The sequence below is a fragment of the Triticum urartu genome, chromosome 2A (assembly GCF_056163025.1).
Source record: "Triticum urartu cultivar PI428250 chromosome 2A, HENAU_Tu73, whole genome shotgun sequence".
Taxonomy (NCBI): Eukaryota; Viridiplantae; Streptophyta; class Magnoliopsida; order Poales; family Poaceae; genus Triticum; species Triticum urartu.
Window position 1 is genome coordinate 466233228 of NC_141874.1, and position 23489 is coordinate 466256716.

General features: G+C 43.0%; 1 long non-coding RNA gene across 1 annotated transcript; it reads right to left on the minus strand.

Annotated features, from left to right (window-relative positions):
* Positions 1-1475: 1475 nt before the first annotated feature.
* LOC125537718 (uncharacterized) lies at positions 1476-22801 on the minus strand. Its single transcript, XR_007296069.2, has 3 exons — positions 22564-22801; positions 22232-22481; positions 1476-9460 (listed from the first exon to the last, which is right to left on the minus strand). It is a non-coding gene; the product is annotated as an uncharacterized LOC125537718 (long non-coding RNA).
* Between the last annotated feature and the right edge of the window lie 688 nt (positions 22802-23489).

Here is a 23489-nt window from a genome sequence, read left to right on the forward strand (position 1 = left end):
CATCTAGCCAAGGTAGATCCTTTCGTGGCACTACACAAAGAAATTATCGCAAAGAAGTATCGTTCCGGGGGGTATGCAAGACAGATGCCGAAGTTACTAGAGAGCACAACTCCACTTTCCTGCATTGGTTCAAAGAGCATATTATTGCTAATCCCCCGGAGGAGGGCTCTAAGGATGGATTGCTCATATACGCCTTAGCACATGGCCCCTCGCCCAACCTCGTAACCTATCAGGCATATGATATCAATGGATACACGTTCTACACGGAGGCCAAAGTTATGGACAGTGATGATCAGAACTCAAGGGTGACAATGGAATGCATGACCGGCAGCGACAATGGCGCAACTGAACGATTTTATGGAAGGGTCAAGGAGATCTGGGAGCTTGACTACTCTGGACTGCATAACACGACGATGTTCCGTGTCATATGGGCTAAGAATGTCGAAAGAGAAAACCGGATTTTCACTACCATGACTATACCCGGCACCAAGAGCGCTACCGTGAACGCTATCGCAAAAAACGAGCCATGGGTACACGCTAAGCACGTGACACAATGCTTCTTCATAACCGACCCATGCAATCCCAGTCGTGTTGTCGTGAGGAGAGGCAAAAGGAACATCATTGGAATGGATGGAGTCGCCAACGAGGAAGACTATGATCAGTACGGCAACCCAATGAGGGAAGATGACGATGATGATGAAGTATACGTCAAAAGAAGAATCAATACTACATTACCTAAGAAAAATCGTACTCCATGGAAAAGGCAAAGTCACAATGAGGGGCTCAATTATTCTTCGACGAACAAGAAGGGAAAGAAGCTGACTCAAAAACGAAAATGTCAGCGCTGAGGAATCGGTCAAATGATGTAATATATATATATGTTCCTATTTTGTATACACACTTAGCCATTATTATGCATGGGTCCAATGATGTAATATATATATGTTCCTATTTTGCATACATATTTAACCGTGAAATGATGCAATATATATCGCCTTCCCTTCGTTCACTGCTCTCGGAAAAAAAGAAAAGTGAGAAAAATAAAGGAAAAGAAAAAGGGAAACTGGTTATAGCAGTAGCGCTTTACTGAAAAAGAGCTACAGCTAGTCAAGGTAGAAGTAGCGGTTTCTGTATAAAACCGCTATAGCTGCCTTTAATAGTAGTAGCGCGTTTTGTCTAAACGCTCTACTGCTACGTCCACTTAACCCAAAATTCTCACTCTCCCTGCTTCATCCCGCCTCTTTTCCCCCAAATCCCCACTCTCTTCCCCCCCCCCCCCCGTCGCACCACCGCGCCCGACCCGGCCCCGGCGCTCGCCCCCGACCAAGGCGCTCGCCCCCGGCGCCAGCGCTCGCCCCCGACCCATCGTCCCTCGCCTCCCTCCTCTGCTTCCTCCCCTCCCAACCTCGGTCGTCGTCGGGCCTGCCTCCTCGCCCCTGCACCCTCTGTAAACCACCCCCCCTCTCTCTCTCTCTGCTAGCTAGGGTTCTTCGGTTAATTTACTTAGGTTTTAGTTATGTTAATTAGGTTATCTATTTAGTTATGAATTTAGATAGGTTTCAAAATTAGCTGAATTTATATGCAAATTTGAACTAGACATGTGATATGTGGATATGTCATGTTTTGGACATGTCATGTTTTGGTAAATGATCCGAGTGGCCTATGTTACGCTGGAATGTTGATTCATGTTTTGGTAAATGATTTCGCTACTAACTTGGTTCCATTTATCATCAACTGGACGAAGGAAAATCCAGACAAGACGGTACATGATTTCCCGTTGCCCAGTTTCATCGGGAGCAACTCCATGAACAACAACACCATCGCACCATCACTTGCCCACACAACCGGGCCTCCTCTCGCAGCCGCTCCCGCTCATAGCAGCCCGTCCTCAGTCTCTGGCGCGCTCAGTGGGCCTTCGTCTTTGGCTGAGCTCGACGCCATCACGGTAATTACATGTCACACCAACATATATATATATATATAATACTCCATTTCTGTTGCCTTTCGGATGTTTTACGCCACAGACATATGTGTTTGCAGGCGAAAGAAACCCCGTGCACCATACTCTACTTGATCAAAGGCCAGAAGGTGGACGTGGGAAAGGGGATGATAATGGACCCCTTGCAACCCACGTTCCACAACCAGCCGATCCCCGCTGGGCACTTCAGGGTTAGCTTGTCCAGTGTGAAATCGGGGCACGAGGATTTGCCTCCTCCAGTACAGCATGTGGGAGCGGACGACGAGACCCCACCGCGGATTGGAAGCTGCAAGGGTTGGGTGTTGCTATGGCCGAAGAATCTTATTCGTCTGGAGCCGGCCGAGAGCACACCAATAACCACACATCAACAAGCATGTGCGGAGACCACCACCCCGCCTACGCAATTACCAGCTCCTATAGTGTCGGGTGAGAGCGGCGGATGACATGATGAAGGGGGTGCAATAGTACTGACTGATGTAATTTGTCCTGTAGAACAGAGAATGGATGATGAGACGGAGGTCGACCCTATGGATTTCCTCAATACAAACGCGTATGACTGTGACATAGAATTGATGAGTCAACCATATGACGAATCAGGCTATCAGCTTGCTAATGAGGATATGGATGATATGCCCGGGCAGGAAGGTCGTAGCAGGGATTGCAAAAAGTCCGTCTTCATGAAATCCTCACAGGACACGCCTGAAGATGCCGCCTCAACACAGGCTCAACTAGCCGGGCGTGAGGGTCGTACAGTACTTAGCCCGGGAACACTGGGGCAGGGGTTAAGGAAGGGTCTAGAATGTGTGCCCAAGAAAAAGGAGAGAAAGAGATCAGGGAAGATAGCTGCCTCCAAACAAGCCAGAGCACATAGCAGCCAGATGATGCATTCTGAAGAGCGTGTACCCGTGAAAGGTGCGGCCATGTTCCATCTCACGGGCGAGCCAATGCTACCGCCGAAACCGCTGGAGGCACTATCAAGGGATCTCAGGAGACTGCACGACCATGTGTTGTCGACTAAGAAAAGCCTACTAGCCTCAAAGGATCCAGGATATCCGACATACGCGGCTCGTGTGCCTGAGAGGAAGTGCTACGTCGAGACACGGCCCGCGGAGGTGTTCTTCCTGCGGTTTGACCATATCTTTGAGATGTTTCTGACAAGGCGGCTCGATTTTACAATAGTCCGCCTTTTTGCGCTACATATGAGCTCTATCATGAAGAGTGAAGAAGTCTCGCAAATCTGTGTGGCGGATCCGTACTACATGCACGAGTCTTTCTTGAGTCTCGGTGACTTTGAGCGTGAAACTGCTAGGGAGTACCTCCAAAACTTCATGGTACAGAATAAGGACCGGGAAATTGTCCTCGTGCCTTATCATCCAAAGTAAGCCAGATCCGGACAACCCTTTCATACATTTCAATCATTCCTTCTCTCTTTATGGGGAATAATTTGAGGTGTCTTTTCCCCGCAGCAATGGGCGTGCCGTCCTTATCGTTCTTTACCCGCAAGTCTCCCACGCCGTGTATTTTGACCTTTCCAGAGACTATGAGAAAAAAGACTACATCCACATAACGAATATTCTAGATGATGCTCTCCAAGGCTTCAGCATTAGAGGTGGCCACATGCAGATTAGGAAACAAAGGAACAAGAAGATGGGTTTCGCGCATAAAACTAACTTCTCCTGCATCCATGTCCCAAAACCAAGCAAGAAGGATGGATTCTACATCGTCCATCTCATGATTCAGTTCAACACGGATCACCAAAAGCTTCGCATGAGAAGCAGAAATGATGATCATATGCACAAGTGGCTAGAATCGCATGGAGAAGCGGATTATAAACTTAGAGATGACTTCTTTCGCATCCAAAGCGACATTGCGACGATCATCATGAAAGAAGTCGTCGATGAGAAGGGGATGTTCCACCACGGCCCTATATCGCGAGCTGACGTCCGAACTCGCATAGGCATGCAACGTCTAGACCTCACGACGTTCAAGAAGCTAGGGTCCATCCTCGATGATATGGAAGGATGGAACCTCTAGTGATTTATGATGCCGATGATGATGATGATATGTGTCGGTTGAACTTGTATACTTTTTGTAGCGATGAAACTTTGTGATGTCCACGGTCCCTGCCGAACTTGCGTAACGCTACTTTGTTAGTTTGCGTACGATGACCTGCGTACCTCTAGTTAATTAATTTGCATACTGTATGATGCATCTAGTTTCTAACCCTTTCTTTTTCGGTGTTGCTCTAGTATATTTTGTTGCATATATATGATTGTACATCCTCTTCATGAACATGCATCTCTAACAGGTACCTAGTTTCTTGATGGCGAGATGGAAGTGCTATGTCGTGTACAAAGGGAAGGTTCCGGGGGTGTACAACGAGTGGCATCAGTGTCAGGCGCAAGTGAATGGGTTCTCGGGCGCCAGCCATAAAGGCTTCAAAAGCAGACAAGAAGGAGAAGCTAGTTACTTGAGGTTCACGCTAGCGTGAGAGAGGACTCGTAACCGCCACCTCATGTACTGCATAGTTCCGCTCTCACTCATAGTGATAGCTCTTCTCGCGTATACCTTTGTTTAGATGGATGACGTTGTAGTTGCAAGTATTCGAGACTTGCATGTATCGTTATTTTCAAGATGATGACAAGATACCACTTTGTGTTGGATGATGATTATGATGAGACTATTTGTATGTATATGCTATGATTACATTTGTGGTCTCGCAGGCATTTGTATGTGTATCATGATGACATTTGTATGTGCTAAAGATTCTTCTATAAAGCCTGTTCAAATACAAAACAAATATGCCAGACTTTTTTTACTAAAATTAGCAGTAGCGAGTGGAGAAAAGTTAGCAGCAGCGTGGTAGTAGCAGTAGCGCGTACAGGAGAAGGACGCTATAGCTATTAGCAGTAGCGAGCTTCCACTAGAAGCGCTGCTGCTACACTTGTGTAGCAGTAGCGCTTATGAGCACGCGCTACTGCTACGTGTTAGCTGTAGCGCCTTATTAGTAGCGCCGGTACCCGCGCTACTGATACACCTAAAACCCGCGCTGCTACTAGCCTTTTCCCTAGTAGTGTGATATGGCTTCCCATTTCTGTTGTTCTACCTCATCGCAAACAGTTCGAATAGATTAACCGTGTGTCCTGCATTCCACGCACATTGATGTGGCTGCACATTTCTATTGTTCTGCCTTGTTGCAAACAATTTGAATGGATTAACCATGCGCCCTGCATCGAACACACAACTAAAATCTGAACCGTGTTTGATGGCTCCGCCATCGCAAACGTTTTGCACCTTTTTGATGGTTTTTACACCACCGTTTGCGATTATTGCATCGCACATAGTTTCGGCAAAGGGTCTCTGATCGTAGTGTCGCGTTAGCAGTATCCTGCAGTAGTGGCGGCATAAGTGCCCGCATTGGAGGTGGGTGGGGGAGGTCTTTTGGTAACTATGGATTGGAATCCAAAGGTGCTATGTTGGAACGTGAGGGGGTTGAATAACCCAGCGAAGAGGAATGCGGTAAGGGAGTTTGTGGTGGAAGCCAAAGTGAACCTAGTGTGCTTGCAAGAAATGAAACTTGATGTAATTGATCCTTTTATTGCCATGCAATGTTTGGGGCCATCTTATGATGGCTTCGCCTACTTACCGGCATCTGACACATGTGGTGGGATTCTTTTGGGGTGGGATACGACAGTGTTGGAGGTGGATAACATGGCCATGGATACTCATTCCCTTACGGGGCTGGTGCACATTAAGGAAGGGTCGACATGGTGGGTGACAGTGGTTTATGGACCGCAAGGGGATGATGCGAAGATGCAGTTTCTAGTTGAGTTACACAATAGGCGTGCCATTTGCTCGGGGCCTTCGATGGTGCTCAGGGACTTTAATATGATCCTACGGGTGGATGAGAAGAGAAATAACAATCTGAACCGGAGGATTATGAGAAGATTCAAAGATTTTGTGGATGATTGCGAATTGAAGGAACCTTACATGCATGGGAGGCGTTTTACATGGTCGAACGAAAGGGAGCAGCCGGTGCTAACAAAAATTGATCGTGTGCTTTTTTCGGTGGATTGGGATCTAACTTACCCGGATGTGTTGTTGCAAGCTCTCTCTACAAACATTTCGAACCATACCCTGCTACACTTAACCAACTCCGCCCCTTTTTGCGTGAAGAAAAAGTTTCGCTTTGAGATGTATTGGCTAAAGCTGGATGGGTTTGAGTAGACGATCTGCGATGCTTGTGTGCGTGATGACCACATTGTTGACCCCTTCAAGAGGCTAGACACCTTACTACGTAACACTGCGACCGCCCTTCAGACTTGGGGTCAGAAGAATACTTGCAACATTAAGACGCAGATGGCCATTGCTAATTACATTATTATGAGGATGGGTCGAGCCATGGAGCTCCGCGTCCTTTCAACTGAAGAAAGATGGCTCAGGAGCACCATCAAGCATACTTTGCTAGGCTTTGCTTCGTTGTAGTGCACTGATACGTCTCCAATGTATCTACATTTCATAACGCTTTTCCTCTTGTTTTGGACTCTAATTTGCATGATTTGAGTGAAACTAACCCCGGACTGACACTGTTTTCAGCAGAACTACCATGGTGTTGTTTTTGTGCAAAAATAAAAGTTCTCAGAATGGAACAAAACTTTGCAAGGAATTTTTATACAATAAAAGAGAATTTCTGGAGCCAAGACCTACCAGAGAGGGGCACCTAGGTGGGCACAACCCACCAGGGCGCGCCCCTCTCCTCGCGTGCCCAGGTGGGTTGTCCCCACCTGGTAGCCTCGCAGATCCTGATTCCGACGCTATAAATCCTATTTTTGGAGAAAAAATCAGGGAGAAAGAATTATCGCGATCGACGAGACGGAGCCCAAGCCCTGTTCTTCCTCGGGAGGGCAGATCCGGAGTCCGTTTGGGGCTCCGGAGAGGGGGATCTTCGTTCTTCGTCATCACCAACCCTTCTCCATTGCCAATTCCATGATGCTCCCCATCGGGAGTGAGTAATTCCTTCCTAGGCTCGCTGGTCGGTGAGTAGTTGGATGAGATTCATCATGTAATTGAGTTAGTTTTGTTAGGGCTTGATCCCTAGTATCCACTATGTTCTTAGATTGATGTTGCTATGACTTTGCCATGCTTAATGCTTGCCACTTTAGGCCTGTGTGCCATGATTTCAGATCTGGACTGTTTATGTTATCATCATTATATCCATGTTATAGAGCCGATCTTGCAAGCTATAGTCACCTACTACATGTTATGATTCGGCAACCCCAGAGTGATAACAACTAGGCCCACTCCCGGTGATGACCATAGTTTGAGGAGTTCATGTATTCACTATGTGTTAATGCTTTGTTCGAGTTCTCTATTAAAAGGAGGCCTTAATATCCCTTAGTTTCCATTATGGAACCCGCTGCCACGGGAGGGTAGGACAAAAGATGTCATGCAAGTTTTTTTAATAAAGCATGTACGACTATTTATGGAACACATGCCTACATTATATCGATGAACTGGAGCTAGTGCCGAATCGCCTAGGTTATAACTGTCACATGATGAATATCATCCAACAAGTCACCGATCCAATGCCTACGAATTTTCCCATATTGTTTCTGCTAAGTTACTACTGCTATCATCACTATTACACTTGCTACAAAAATACTGCTATCACTGTCACTGATACTATTGTTGCTGTCACTACTATCAAAACTATCAAACTACTTTGCTACTGATCACTTTGCTGCAGATATTTAATCTCCAGGTGTGGTTGAATTGACAACTCAACTGTTGATACCTTCAAATATTCTTTGGCTCCCCTTGGGTCGAATCTATAAATTTGGGTTGAATACTCTACCCTCGAAAAATGTTGTGATCCCCTATACTTGTGGGTTATCAAGACATTTTTTTGGCGTCGTTGCCAAGGATCCTAAGACTAAAATATTTCCCTCAAGTATGAGGGGAGGTAAAAAACTGCCATCCAGTTCTGCTTTAGATTCACCTTTTGTTATGAGTAAACTTGCAACACCACCACATGCTATTAATTCTAATATGTCGCAAGTTCTTGATGATGCTACTTCTACTATGAATGATGCTTATGATGATGCTAGTACCTTGCTTGATAGTGATGATGTGCCACTTGTGTAGCGACCCGACCCGAATGGATCGAAGTCTCTGTGCTTAAGTGTCATCTTTGGATCGGTATTGCTGACACACACAATACTCGAGGATTTATTGTAGAGTTCAATCACACACTTATTACACGAGTGTCTCAAACAGAGTACTTATTACAATAATATGGCTTAAGGCCATCTAAATAAGAGAACCGCGGAAGCTTCGAAGATAAATGAGTCCATCCAACTCCACGGCAATACTGAGTGCATGAAAACGACCTATCGCCCCTTACTCTTCGTCTAAAAATTCTACAACATGATACATTGCAGCCATGTAGGTTAGCACATGGAATATGCTGGCAAGATAACACCATAGAGCAATGAACAAATAACAGCTATCACTATGTGCATATTTGGCTGGTGGAGGCTCTACGGTTATCATTTGCATAAAGCTAATTTTTCCCTACAACAAAGGAATATATTTTATTTAACTACAAAGTTTGATGAAATTATTGAGAAGGTACCCCCAACTCAATCCCAAATTAACATTTAATAACCCGACAAATTCATTAAGAAGAGTGATGAGATCAACATGATAATTCAAGTACCAGATACTCAAGATGTCCATAACCGGGGAGACGGCTAACCATGATTAGTTTATACACTCTGCAGAGGTTTGCGCACTTTTCCCCACAAGACTCGATCTCCTCCATTTTATTTCTCGCACTGCATGATGTTTAAGAAACAGATGACCGAGACACAGTCTTTCCGAAGAGGTCACCTTAACCGATAGATAGGCCGATACACCTACAATTCCCCTACATCTGCTAGCCCATCATGGAAAGGATTCCCACAACCTACTCAACTATGCCAGAACCCATAATGGCTTGTGGCTACACACGAAAGTTTCTAGCATGAATAATCTAATGATCCCTTGGAGCCTGGGTGGCATTCCATAGGATGATCACACGGGTACCCCAAGATCTCCTAGGACAACACTGGATTCCCTAGGTGCCTGCAACCAATCCACCCAGTTGTGTATTAAAGTAGCCATCTTAAGTTTCCCTTAGACATAAATAACTGTGACATCTTTCTTGAATATCACAAACCAATCCACATCTAGGAGCATAGCAAATTAGTGCAATCATAACGCAGTAATACCCGGGGTTTAAATATAAGACAATAGGTTCCTACCTCATCAACTACTTCCCAATACCCACATGTCATCAAAACCTACTCATGCAATGTTTGAAGATTGAATCTAATGCATAAAAACTGGGTAATAAAGGGATATGATCAAAGTGTTACTTGCCTTGCTGACGATCAGAAAACCCTACAGATTCGTAGTAGCAAGCCTTGCACTCCGGAAACTCTATCATGAACAAACAATAGCATACATAAGAACTCAAGCATAAGATGCAAAGATAAAACCAAAAGAAAAGATCTAAACTGAAAGTTCAAGTGAAGAGCTTCGATTTGCAGAAAGAATCAGAGTTACAAAACTCAAACCACGATCAACAGAAGTTCGAATTCAAATCTGCTTGAAACCAAATTTTAAATTTTCAAAATCATGTTCAAGGTGATTATATGGACAGAGCGGAACAAGACGAAGATTTTGGTGTTGGTTTCACTGGATTTGGATAAACGAGAAAAAAATAGTGAGGGTTTGAAGATCAAGGACTAATCTATAAGAAAACTATTTGCGGATAGGTCCCTGGCTGAAAATAGAACTAAAATGAAAAATCTATCGGACGAACCTCCTGTAACAAAGACTAACGAACGAATTTGTTCGTTAGAATAAAAATTAATAAAACCGATCTAATAAAAAAACAAAAGAAAAACCGTAGAAAGCCAACCGATTTTTACCAGTTCTCGGGGGTTCAGCCGGCGATGTCGACGGTGTTCTCCGGCGAGGTCGGCGAGGCGGGACGGCAGCTCCGGCAAGGCAGCAGGGCGGCGGCTACGGCGGCGGGGAGCGGTGCGGTGCGGCGTGGCAGTGGGCGGCGGCGGCGCAAGCGTCAGCGGCAGCGCGGTTGGCTTGGGGCGGTGGCTTGGGAGAGAGGGGTCCGGGGCCTCGGCCTTATAAAGGGTTGGGGAGGGGTGAGGCGGCTTGGAGGAGGGGGCACCGAGTGGTATCCCGCTCGGACACGGCGGCGGCGACGCGGCGTGGTGGAGGCGGACTCCGGCGGTGGCTCGGGAAGGCGGCGACGGCCTGGGCTGGCTGGGCTTCGGCCCAGTTGGTCCGAAACTTTTTTTAAATAATTTCACCGAAAAGGAAAAAAAATCCAAAATAAAATAAATAAAAATCCTAGAATCCCAAAAATAATTTTCACGGTCCTCTACTAATATTCAGGACAACGTGAACATTTTTCTGGGCTAAGATGCAATTTTTAAAAATGCAATTTTTCCCTAATTTAACCAAATAAAATCTCAAACAAAATTCAAATAAATGAATACTTTTATTCAAAATTAAATGTCCATTATTTCCTCTGTTTTGAAGAAGTCATATTATCTTCTTGAAGGAAATATGCCCTAGAGGCAATAATAAAGTTATTATTTATTTCCTAGTATCATGATAAATGTTTATTATTCATGCTAGAATTGTATTAACCGGAAACTTAATACATGTGTGAATACATAGACAAACATAGTGTCACTAGTATGCCTCTACTTGACTAGCTCGTTGATCAAAGATGGTTGAGTTTCCTAGCCATAGACATGAGTTGTCATTTGATTAACGGGATCACATCATTAGGAGAATGATGTGATTGATATGACCCATTCCATTAGCTTAGCACTTGATCATTTAGTTTACTGCTATTGCTTTCTTCATGACTTATACATGTTCGTATGACTATGAGATTATGCAACTCCCGATTACCGGAAGAACACTTTGTGTGCTACCAAACGTCACAACGTAACTGCGTGATTATAAAGGTGCTCTACAGGTGTCCCCGATGGTGTTCGTTGAGTTGGAATAGATCGAGAATAGGATTTTTCACTCTGATTGTCGGAGAGGTATCTCTGGGCCCTCTCAGTAATGAACATCACTACAAGCCTTGCAAGCAATGTGACTAATGAGTTAGTTACGGGATGATGCATTGCGGAACGATTAAAGAGACTTGCCGGTAACGAGATTGAACTAGGTATTGAGATACCGATGATCGAATCTCGGGCAAGTAACATACCAATGACAAAGGGAACAATGTATGTTGTTATGCGGTTTGACCGATAAAGATCTTCGTAGAATATGTAGGAACCAATATGAGCATCCAGGTTCCGCTATTGGTTATTGACCGGAGACGTGTCTCTGTCATGTCTACATAGTTCTTGAACCCGTAGGGTCCGCACGCTTAAAATTCTGTGACGATCGGTATTATGAGTTTTTGTGTTTTGATGTACCGAAGGTAGTTAGGAGTCCCAGAAATGATCATGGACATGACGAGGAGTCTCGAAATGGTCGAGACGTAAAGATCGATATATTGGACGACTATGTTCGGACACCAGAAGTGTTTTGGGAGGTTTCAGACATATACCAGAGTACCGGGGGGTTACCGGAACCCCCCAGGGAGTATATTGGGCCTAATGGGCCCTAGTGGGAGTAGAGGAGGGGCGGCCAGGGCAGCCGCGCGCCCCCTCCCCCTCTAGTCCGAATTGGACAAGGAGGGGGCCCTTTCCTTCTCTCCTTCTCTCCCTTCCTTCTCCTCTCCTACTCCTACTTGGAAGGGAGGAGTCCTACTACCGATGGGAGTAGGATTCCTCATGGGGCGTGCCATAGGAGGCCGGCCCCCTCCCCCTCCTCCACTCCTTTATATACGGGGAGGGGGCACCCCTTGGAGACAACAATTGATCATTGATCTCTTAGCCGTGTGCGGTGCCCCCCACCACCATAATCCACCTCGGTCATATCGTAGCATGCTTAGGCGAAGCCCTGCATCAGCATCTTTATCAACACTGTCACCACGCCGTCGTGCTGATGAAGCTCTTCCCGGAAGCTCTACTAGATCGTGAGTTCGCGGGACGTCACCGAGCTGAACGTGTGCTGAACGAAGAGGTGCCGTACGTTCGGTACTGAGGATCGGTCGATCGTGAAGACGTACGACTACATCAACCGCGTTGTCATAACGCTTCCACTTATGATCTACGAGGGTATGTGGACGACACTCTCCCCTCTCGTTGCTATGCATCACCATGATCTTGCGTGTGCGTAGGAATTTTTTTGAAATTACTACGTTCCCCAACAGTGGCATCCGAGCCAGGTTTATGCGTAGATGTTATATGCACGAGTAGAACACAAGTGAGTTGTGGGCGATACAAGTCATACTGGTTACCATCATCTCATACTTTGGTTCAGCGGTATTGTTGGATGAAGCAGCCCGAACCGACATTACGCGTACGCTTACGCGAGACTGGTTCTACTGACGTGCTTTGCACACAGATGGCTGGCGGGTGTCAGTTTCTCCAGCTTTAGTTGAATCGAGTGTGACTACGCCCGGTCCTTGTTGAAGGTTAAAACATCACTAACTTGATGAACTATCGTTGTGGTTTTGATGCATTGGTAAGAACGGTTCTTGCTCAGCCCGTAGCAGCCACGTAAAACTTGCAACAACAAAGTAGAGGACGTCTAACTTGTTTTTGCAGGGCATGTTGTGATGTGATATGGTCAAGGCATGGTGCTATATTTTATTGTATGAAATGATCATGTTTTGTAACGGAGTTATCAGCAACTGGAAGGAGCCATATGGTTGTCGCTTTATTGTATGAAATGCAATCGCCATGTAATTGCTTTACTTTATCACTAAGCGGTAGCAATAGTCGTAGAAGCAATAGTTGGAGAGACGACAACGATGCTACGATGGAGATCAAGGTGTCGCACCGGTAATGATGGTGATCATGACGGTGCTTTGGAGATGGAGATGAAAGGCACAAGATGATGATGGCTATATGATATCACTTATATTGATTGCATGTGATGTTTATCCTTTATGCATCTTATTCTGCTTTGATTGACGGTAGCATTATAAGATGATCTCAAGGTATAAGTGTTCTCCCTGAGTATGCACCGTTGCAAAAGCTTGTCGTGCCAAGACACCACGTGATGATCGGGTGTGATAAGCTCAACGTTCTTGTACAACGGGTGCAAGCCAGTTTTGCACACGCAGAATACTCAGGTTAAACTTGACGAGCCTAGCATATACAGATATGGCCTCGAAACACTGAGACCGAAAGGTCGAACGTGAATCATATAGTAGATATGATCAACATAGTGATGTTCACCATTGAAAACTACTCCATTTCACGTGATGATCGGTTATGGTTTAGTTGATTTGGATCCCATGATCACTTAGATGATTAGAGGGATGTTTATCTAAGTGGGAGTTCCTAAGTAATATGATTAATTGAACTTAAATTTATCATGAACTTAGTACCTGATAGTATTTTTCTTGTCTATGTTGTTGTAGATAGATGGCCCATGATGTTGTTCCGTTGAATTTTAATGCGTTCCTTGAGAAAGCAAAGTTGAAAGATGATGGTAGCAATTACACGGACTGGGTCCGTAACTTGAGGATTATCCTCATTGATGCACAGAAGAACTACATCCTGGAAGCACCGCTAGGTGTACCACCTGTGCCGGCAACTACAGACATTGTGAATGCCTGGCAGTCACGCATTGATGACTACTCGATAGTTCAATGTGCCATGCTTTACTGCTTTGAACCGGGACTTCAACGACGTTTTGAGCATCATGGAGCATATGAGATGTTCCGGGAGTTGAAGTTAATATTTCAAGCAAATGCCCGGATTAAGAGATATGAAGTCTCCAATAAGTTCTACAGCTGCAAGATGGAGGAGAATAGTTCTATCAGTGAACATATACTCAGAATGTCTGGGTACTGCAATCACTTGATACAACTGGGAGTTAATCTTCTGGATAATAGTGTCATTGACAGAATTTTTCAATCACTGCCACCAAGCTACAAGAGCTTCGTGATGAACTATAATATGCAAGGGATGGATAAGACAATTCCCGAGCTCTTCGCAATGCTAAAGGCTGCGGAGGTAGAAATCAAGAAGGAGCATCATGTGTTGATGGTCAACAAGACCACCAGTTTCAAGAAAAAGGGTAAAGGGAAGAAGAAGGGGAACTTCAAAAAGAACAACAAACAAGTTGCTGCTCAGGAGAAGAAACCCAAGTCTGGACCTAAGCCTGAGACTGAGTGCTTCTATTGCAAACTGACTGGTCACTGGAAGCGAAACTGGCCCAAGTATTTGGAGGATAAGAAGGATGGCAAGGTGAACAAAGGTATATGTGATATACATGTTATTGATGTGTACCTTGCTAGAGCTCGCAGTAGCACCTGGGTATTTGATACTGGTTGTGTTGCTAATATTTGCAACTCGAAACAAGGACTACGTATTGAGCGAAGATTAGCTAAGGATGAGGTGACGATGCGTGTGGGAAATGGTTCCAAAGTCGATGTGATCGCCGTCGGCACGCTACCTCTACATCTACCTTCAGGATTAATTTTAGACCTAAATAATTGTTATTTGGTGCTAGTGTTAAGCATGAACATTATATCTGGATCTTGTTTGATGCGAGACGGTTATTCATTTAAATCTGAGAATAATGGTTGTTCTATTTATATGAGTAATATCTTTTATGGTGATGCACCCTTGAAGAGTGGTCTATTTGTGTTGAATCTCGATAGTAGTAATACACATTCATAATGTTGAAGCCAAAAGATGCAGAGTTGATAATGATAGTGCAACTTATTTGTGGCACTGCCGTTTAGGTCATATTGGTGTAAAGCACATGAAGAAACTCCATACTGATGGACTTCTGGAATCACTTGATTATGAATCACTTGGTACTAGCGAGCCATGCCTCATGGGCAAGATGACTAAAACGCGGTTCTCCGAAACAATGGAGCGAGCAATAGATTTATTGGAAATCATACATACTGATGTATGTGGTCCAATGAATATTGAGGCTCGCACCGGACATCGTTATTTTCTCACCTTCACAGATGATTTGAGCAGATATGGGTATATCTACTTAATGAAACATAAATCTGAAACATTTGAAAAGTTCAAAGAATTTCAGAGTGAAGTGGAAAATTTATAGGGAGGCGGGTAGTACTTATAGGGAGGCGGGCGTGCGCGAGGGGCAAAGACCGAGCCGAATTGATCAGGGTTTGGATCGGGGCACCTGTGTTCGTGAAGAACACGAAAGGAACAGAGGAGGGGATTGACAAGCGGGCACCGGCGGTCAGCGACTCCGCGAGAGAAAGAAAAAAGACGTACCGCTTCGGTCGCGAGATGGCCCATGGGCCAGAAGTGAGTGGTGGGCTGGTGGTTTGTGCTCGACCTGAGCGCCATTTAAAGAAATTGTTTTTTTAACACAGAGAAGAAAAGTGAGGAAGAGAAATAAAAGCAAAACTATTAGTAGACATATAATATACCAAAATTTTCAAACAAATATTTTATACAACATGAACTATTTCTCAAGTTCAAATAAAATCTACCAAAATTCTCAAAAGTCAAACAGTGTTACTGTAGCAATAAAACCCAATAAAAATCATTTTTAAAATACCAAAATGATTTCAAATTTACTTTCATCCAATTTTATATTGTAGCGAATCATTTTACCCTAATTTCCAAATAACTTATTTTTGGAGAAAAATAATTTGAATAAAACCCAAATAACTCCTAAATGGTTTTGAATTTGAATTTCAAACCTCTTCCAACTCTATTTCATATATTTTGAAGAAGTCGTCTTATTTACTCTCATGAAAATCACTGAGTTGCATAAATTTTCTGAATCTGAAATATTTTCAAATGGAATTCAAATCCCTTTTCATTTAATTAAATGGAAGAAGTCATATCATCTTCACTCTAGGGTTTTTGTGATGAAATGGATTTGAATTCATGAAGATCATAATGCAAAGATGAAAGTTTTGGGAAAGTCCTTTTATTCCCTCTCATTCAACTTTCACAAAGTTTCAAATTCCACTCAATTTCACACAATCAATCACACAACAATCAATCAAACAATCATAAAATATTTATTTTATATAACATTCCAAAATTTAGAATTTTGGGATGTTACAAACCTACCACATTTAAAATGAATCTCGTCCTCGAGATTCGAAGAGGCTAGCAAGAAAAGGTTAGGGTTTGGGAGTTTTCCAGCAAATCCATCGACCGAAGAGGTCTAGGGTGCTACCACACTTAAGAGCAAGGCCATGGTTCTGACAAAACTCATGTACTCCATTCCTCGGGTTGACGGTGCCAGTCTTCTCATATCTTCGTGATAATTCCTACACCGAGGCTCTTCCGGTAAGGGCATAACCGTTTTCCTCAAAATCTTGAGTCCTATCGTCAGGATAAAGTTCTTCTGTGACTCGTTCTTCTTAGCTGACAGGTCTCTCGCCAAAACGAAACAACTATCAGAGATCTCATGGTGGTCAATCATTATTGGCTTCTCCTGCAGGAAAAAGGTCGGGGTTGAACCACACAGTATAGCCTACGATTGGCAACGGTTGCCTATACATGGATCAATCGTCCTACCATACTAAGGTTTAAACAAAGTTTTGACATCGTCGTCTCTCTACTATGGTCAAGTCACTCAGATTTACCAATCCAAATAGCAAGAGCGAATGATACGAGTAAGTCGGTATGGTGATCAATCCATTCTGCACCCGAATCATTATCCTGTATAAGGTTTAGCGAACCTCGCATTTCTAACACTCGGGCATTCTCACAAGCATTGCAGAATTTCTCTTGTCCTCAAACTGGGTTCAAATAAATCCATTAATTCTGCAAGCTGAATAAAACATCTATCGTTTCTTCACAACTACAACTCTTCAGTTTTGCGTATCCTCCTAAGGAACGTCTACTGATTAAATCTGAGTTTTCTTCCAAAATATCTTCCTTCAGCAAGAGTGTGCTTGCTTCTTATTAACTCCTGGGCCTGTGGGTTATGGGCCCACTTCAATGCGGGTACAACTTCTATTCATCCCGGGAGGTATAATTGTTTCACATTCCAACTTTACACCTCCTTTAAATCCAACAACACCCCATTTCTCCCTAACCATCGTTTCAAAAGCAAAACTCCAACTCTCCTTTTTTCGAACTCCAGTCTGTGGAATATATATTTTTCCTATCCATAGTTCTAGTGTTCACACATGGTATTACCATTAATATAAAATGTACTGGTTCATCCATAATTCATATTCTCTTCATATCAAATCCTTCATTACATCCTTAACCACTACCCAAAACTCAAATTTCAAAAGTACTCTATTACAAAAGTTGCCATCCACATAGTTTGGTATGGTCAAGCATTACTTCCATCTTTATTCATTTGTACTTCTTGAACATGATTTAGTCCCACTGGAATTGTGCGACATGATCCTTGAAATCATCGATCTTCTACTTCATCATGGTGGCCATGAGCTTCATCTCGATCATCTCTGCATGCACCTCTCATGTATTCCTGAGTGTGACGGAGTCTTGCTTCAAGTATTTCTCCAATCTGACATATAGCTTCCATAGCAGCTTCATGAACAGAGTCGAAGAATGTTGCTCGTGGTACTCGAGAAATGAGTAAGTATTGTCCCATAGTCTTTGGGCAAACTCCCTTCACACGGTGGAGGTGTACCTCCACTTACCAAAGTTCAAATCCATCCTCCATGAAAGGATAACCTTTGTAGACTGCATCTCCTTCAAGATGAATATGCTTCATCATGTCCTTCAGGATCTTCGGGTAATCCTGATCACTAGTTAGGGTCATGATCATTTTCCGGCCCTTGAGAAAAACTCGTAAAGGGTTGTCATCTGCATGTATAAGATAGAAGGGGTACTCAGGATAATGTATGTATTTCCTTGGGTGAAATGTGGTTTTTTTGGGAGGAAAGGTTTGGGATCAGCTTGTCCATGGGTTCAAGGTTTAAGTCTGGGTGAGATAATGAGAGAGGCACTCACAATCAACAACAACTCATAGCATTTCACATGAGATTCCAACCACATCAACTTTTATTGCTTCATGAGCTATTACAATTTCCATTTCATAACTCAACTCAACATCCCCAAAAATAAAATTGTATTCCACATTTATTACATGCTTTATTCCAATATAAAGATATCAACTACTCTGCTCAAGCTTTCCTCAGTCTGAACATTCGCTGGCAAAATGTCCTACTCCTTTGCAGCGTAAACAAATGACTTCAGACAAATCCAGGGCTTCCTGGTGGTTAGCTTGGCTCCTTCGGTTGTTGGTTTCCTTTCTGGGCATTTGCTAGCATAATGACCTAAATCCTTACGTCTGTAACAAGTGATATGACTCAGGTCCTTCTCTGCAGAAGTTGGGTTGTTCTGAGTATGCCTTCATTTTCTCTTCCTCGATTTCTCTGTAAAGATCAAAGCTTCTATTTCCCGAGGGTAAAACTTCACTTCTGCTGTCGGGAAGTCTCTGAGATACTCTTAGCTTACCTGCGTGCAATACTCTGAAAAATTTCCTTCTTCTTCACATGAGTAGTAGGCTTGGGCAAAAAATCTGTTTAGGCCTTCACCATCAGGGTCTTCAATAACTTCCTTCATCGCAAGTTCTTTTGAATTTTCCCTAAGGGTTTCTTTCACGGCTTCTTTCTGCTGCTTGGTAATTTCTTGTACCTTGGGGTAAATGTGACACTGACCAGGGTAGTGTGTAGTTCCTTCACACAGGAAACAAGTAACTTGCCCAGTCGGGCATTCTTCGGCTGGGTGATTCTCCTCACAATGTGGGCATCCATCATTGTGTTCCTCCTGGGTGTGTCCTATTTCTCCACATATCTTGCATGCACAAGTTTGCTTAATTTTACTATCACCGAGCTTCTGGATAAAACGAGACCTCAGTAGAATCGTCTTGAATTCTTCCCAAGCATTTGCTCCATTCCATCCTTGTATAGCTTGATGTATCTCTCGGCATGTTGCGGCACCTTGTGTGATGCGCCGTAAGGTGTATGGAACCATATACTCTCCTTAAATATGGTGCTCCTTCATGCGATCTTCCATGTTCCGTATCCATTGTGCTACCTCTGGATGTGTCCTTGATCCCGGAAATACAACTCCATCTTCATTCATCATCTATTGGGTCCAAGGATTTTGGGATGAGATACGAAAGATAGAGGGGGATACACGCAATACAAACAATAGTTTCGAAGAAACGGGTTTTATTTTGTCGCTGTCAAAAAAAACATCAAACAAATGACAGCTCACAAATCGTCGCATCTAACATGAGTATATAATAGGGATTGGTCTTTTAAAGGTAAAATAATTCTTCAGATTCTTTCAAATTCTTCAATTCTTCGGAGTCTTCTACTGTTGTAGCTTCAACTCTTCCAATGCATGGTGAAATCCTCTTTACTCTAAAAAGGTCATCAGTTGTCCGATATATCGTCCTTATTGGAGTGTCTTCAGTTGATCCTCTGTGTGGTCAAAAGGGAAAGGGGTATATTCTAACTAGTTGATGTAGGAGGGAATATTTGATAAAATCGGAAAAGATGAGAAGTAACGGATCCTTTTGAAAATAAAGTTTTAGAGATTGCCTGTCCTAGGAACTTTTTGATTTCTAGGGTCACGTCCTACAGTCAACATGTGCTCTGATACCATATCTATAGCAACCCGACCTCAGACAGTCAAGTCTCTGTGTGTCTGTGCCATCTCTGGATCATTATGCTGGCACACACAGTACATCAATGTATATATCAAAGTGCAATCACATGTATAAATAATGTAAAACTGATATATACCTCGTAAGCCTCAGCGGAAACAAAAAATCGGGTGTGGAGTCCCATCAACGCCATCGACAAGTTGAGTGTAGACCGTAACCATGTACCGTACTCTTACTCATTGGAAGAAAATATCTACAACATGAGACGTTGCAGCTGTGTAGGTCAGTACATTAAATGTACTGGCAAGATCACTTTAAGAAAAACAGATATAAACTATAGTATATGCAATATGACTTTGTGGCTCTGTATCTGAATTTTGTTTGCGTAAAAGCTGGTTTATTTTCACTACATCAAAGGAACATTAGGAGTCTGTACTACGGAGTTTTCTATCATGACATGGTTCCGCCAACCGATGTCTCATAGCCCAAAATCATCAAAGTTGCCCACAATTAAGTTACCAATCTGGTGTTGAGAATTCCGAGATAGATCCAAGTCCAGTGGCTCAAATTGTCCGTAACCGGGGACACGGCTAATTGATTAGGTTTAAACCCTCTGCAGAGGTTTGTATAATTTACCCGCAAGATTCGATACCTTTTTTTACGTTCTCACACTTCAAGGTGTTTGAGAACAAGATGACCGAAACATGGTCTTCCGAAGAGTTCCTCTGACCACTGTCCGGTGCTCATCCAATCCTACCGTAGTTCTACATCTGCTAGCACCGTCCCAGCCAGAGTCACCACTAAGGTCAACCAAGCCAGAGCCCATAGTGACCTGCGGTTGCACATGTAAGCTTCCGGGCATGAAGTATTCTTCCGTCTCTTTGAGCCTGGGTGAAACTTTCCGCATGATATCACGACGCTTCTCCGGAATCACCGAGTACTGGACGCACCAATGTACCCTTCTTAACCATTCTCCACCCAGAGGTATATTGAATTCTTGTCTTGAGTCTTGAAGTCTTGGCCTTGAAGATGCAGTCCTTGCAGATGCCATCATGGATTTGTCGTCATTGACGTAGAGTTCTTCATACTCACACCACTCCCGAGCACTCATACAAACCCTGTCAACTATAGCGTAGCATTAAAACTATATAGCGTCCCGGGCTTGATAACAGGGTGATGGGTTCCTACCTCATGCAATCTACTCAACTACAAGAAATCAATATAATTACTGGAGGGATTATGAATGGTGACGCTAAATGCAATAAAAATATAGGCATGAAAAGCATGGTCAAATTGAACTTGCCTGGTATTACTCGATGAAGATAACAACCCTCAGAAAATGACTTGGTAGAACTAATCATCACTCCGTTGAAAATCAATATAATCAAACGTATTATTCATATAAGCAGACATACTAGCAAGCAATTCTAACACTCGTAATAAAATCAACAAATAAAATGCAAATCAACAAGCGACATCAAATAAAACCAAGGAAAACTACCAAACAAAACTACTAAAGAAAACTCTAAGACATAACACAAAATAGTTTTGTCGTAAGTAAAACCTTAACAACAACTAAAACACTAAACTAATAAATTAACAGAAAAGAAAATGTAAAACAACTAATTTAACAGAAAGTATTTTTCATAAACTTTGAGTAGCAAAAAGAAACACATAAAAAATCTTCTATAAAACTCTAACTATGACCTATACAAGTTTTCATACAAAACTAAAGAAAATATTTTTTAAAAAGAATAAAATTGTCTATTGTTAAATAACAAAAACAAAGTAAATTTGTTAAAAGTGACAAAAAGAGATAAATTATAAACTATTAAAATTATAAAGAAAAGACAAACAAAACAAAAACTAAAACAGTATTGTTTTGTCTAACCCCTAATTTAAAATAACCTAAAAATAAATCACTATATGCAACAGACGAAACAATACCAAAACAGTAGCAAAAAGAATCAATCGAAAATATTTTATAAAACTCAAGATACGGACCAAATTAGTGATTTAAACAAATTCATGCAAACTCAAATTTAAACTACTCAATTTTGAAATATAATGGCACAAACAGAACTTCAACAAATTTGAATCTAATGAAAAAAGAATCACTCAATTTGGATCTAAAATATAAAAGTTATAAGCAATCTAAAAATAGAACTATTCTGTTTTCGAAACAGAAACTAAAACAAAAAACAAAACGCTACAGATCGGCGGTGGCCACGTGTCATGCTCTGGTTGGGTCGGCGAGGCTAGTGCACGAGAGCTACGGGCGAACGACCCCTACTTAAGTAATTCAGTAGCTGCGTCTAAAAAAATAATCCTGTGCCATCGTGGCTCTCTGTGATTGGACGACAGGCGTCCGCTGCGTAGTCTAACTAATGAACGACTGACAAATAAAGGATACCGATTCAATCTAACTAAAAAAACAAAAGATCTAATCTAAGCCCTATATCTACGATCGGATGGACGCGAGATGCTCACCGGGGACACAGTGGAGGTGGCCGCCGGAGTTGGGGAAGAAGGTGGCGTGGCATCGGGAGGTGGACGTACTGCTCGTCCTGGTGGTCGTCGGTCTCGGGGAAGGGTCGGACGGGGCGCGGAGCATGAAGACGAACCCGAGGGTGACCTCGTCAGCTTCGAGGGAGGCCTGTGGCGATGGTGACGAACGTCTGGAGGAGCAGTGGCCCCGGTGAGATGCGAGAGTCGTCCAGGAGCTCGATCCAGAAAGGTTCTGCGTGAGTTAAGGGCGTCAAGGGATGCGCAGCATCAAGGGAGGAAGAAATAGAGGGACATCGGGGATGATGGTGGCTTACGGTTGCTGGAATCGTGCAGCAAAGGAGCTCCAGGCTGAGAACTCCGACGAGATCGGATCCGCACGAAACGGGCACGGGAACTTCCAAATTTTTGCGAAAATCGGATGAGGAGGAGGGCAGTATTTATAGGGAGGCGGGCGTGCGCGAGGGGCAAAGACCGAGCCGAATCGATCGGGATTTGGATCGGGGCACCTGTGTTCGTGAAGAACACGGAAGGGACAGAGGAGGGGATTGACGAGCGGGCACCAGCGGTCAGCGACTCCGCGAGAGAAAGAAAAAAACGTACCGCTTCGGTCGCGAGATGGCCCATGGGCCAGAAGTGAGTGGTGGGCTGGTGGTTTGCGCTCGACCTGAGCGCCATTTAAAGAAATTGTTTTTTAACACAGAGAAGAAAAGTGAGGAAGAGAAATAAAAGCAAAACTATTAGTAGACATATAATATACCAAAATTTTCAAACAAATTTTTTATACAACATGAACTATTTCTCAAGTTCAAATAAAATCTATCAAAATTCTCAAAAGTCAAACAGTGTTACTGTAGCAATAAAACCCAATAAAAATCATTTTTAAAATACCAAAATGATTTCAAATTTACTTTCATCCAATTTTATATTGTAGCGAATCATTTTACCCTAATTTCCAAATAACTTATTTTTGGAGAAAAATAATTTGAATAAAACCCAAATAACTCCTAAATGGTTTTGAATTTGAATTTCAAACCTCTTCCAACTCTATTTCATATATTTTGAAGAAGTCATCTTATTTTCTCTCATGAAAATCACTGAGTTGCATAAATTTTCTGAATCTGAAATATTGTCAAATGGAATTCAAATCTTTTCAAATCCCTTTTTCATTTAATTAAATGGAAGAAGTCATATCATCTTCACTCTAGGGTTTTTGTGATGAAATGGATTTGAATTCATGAAG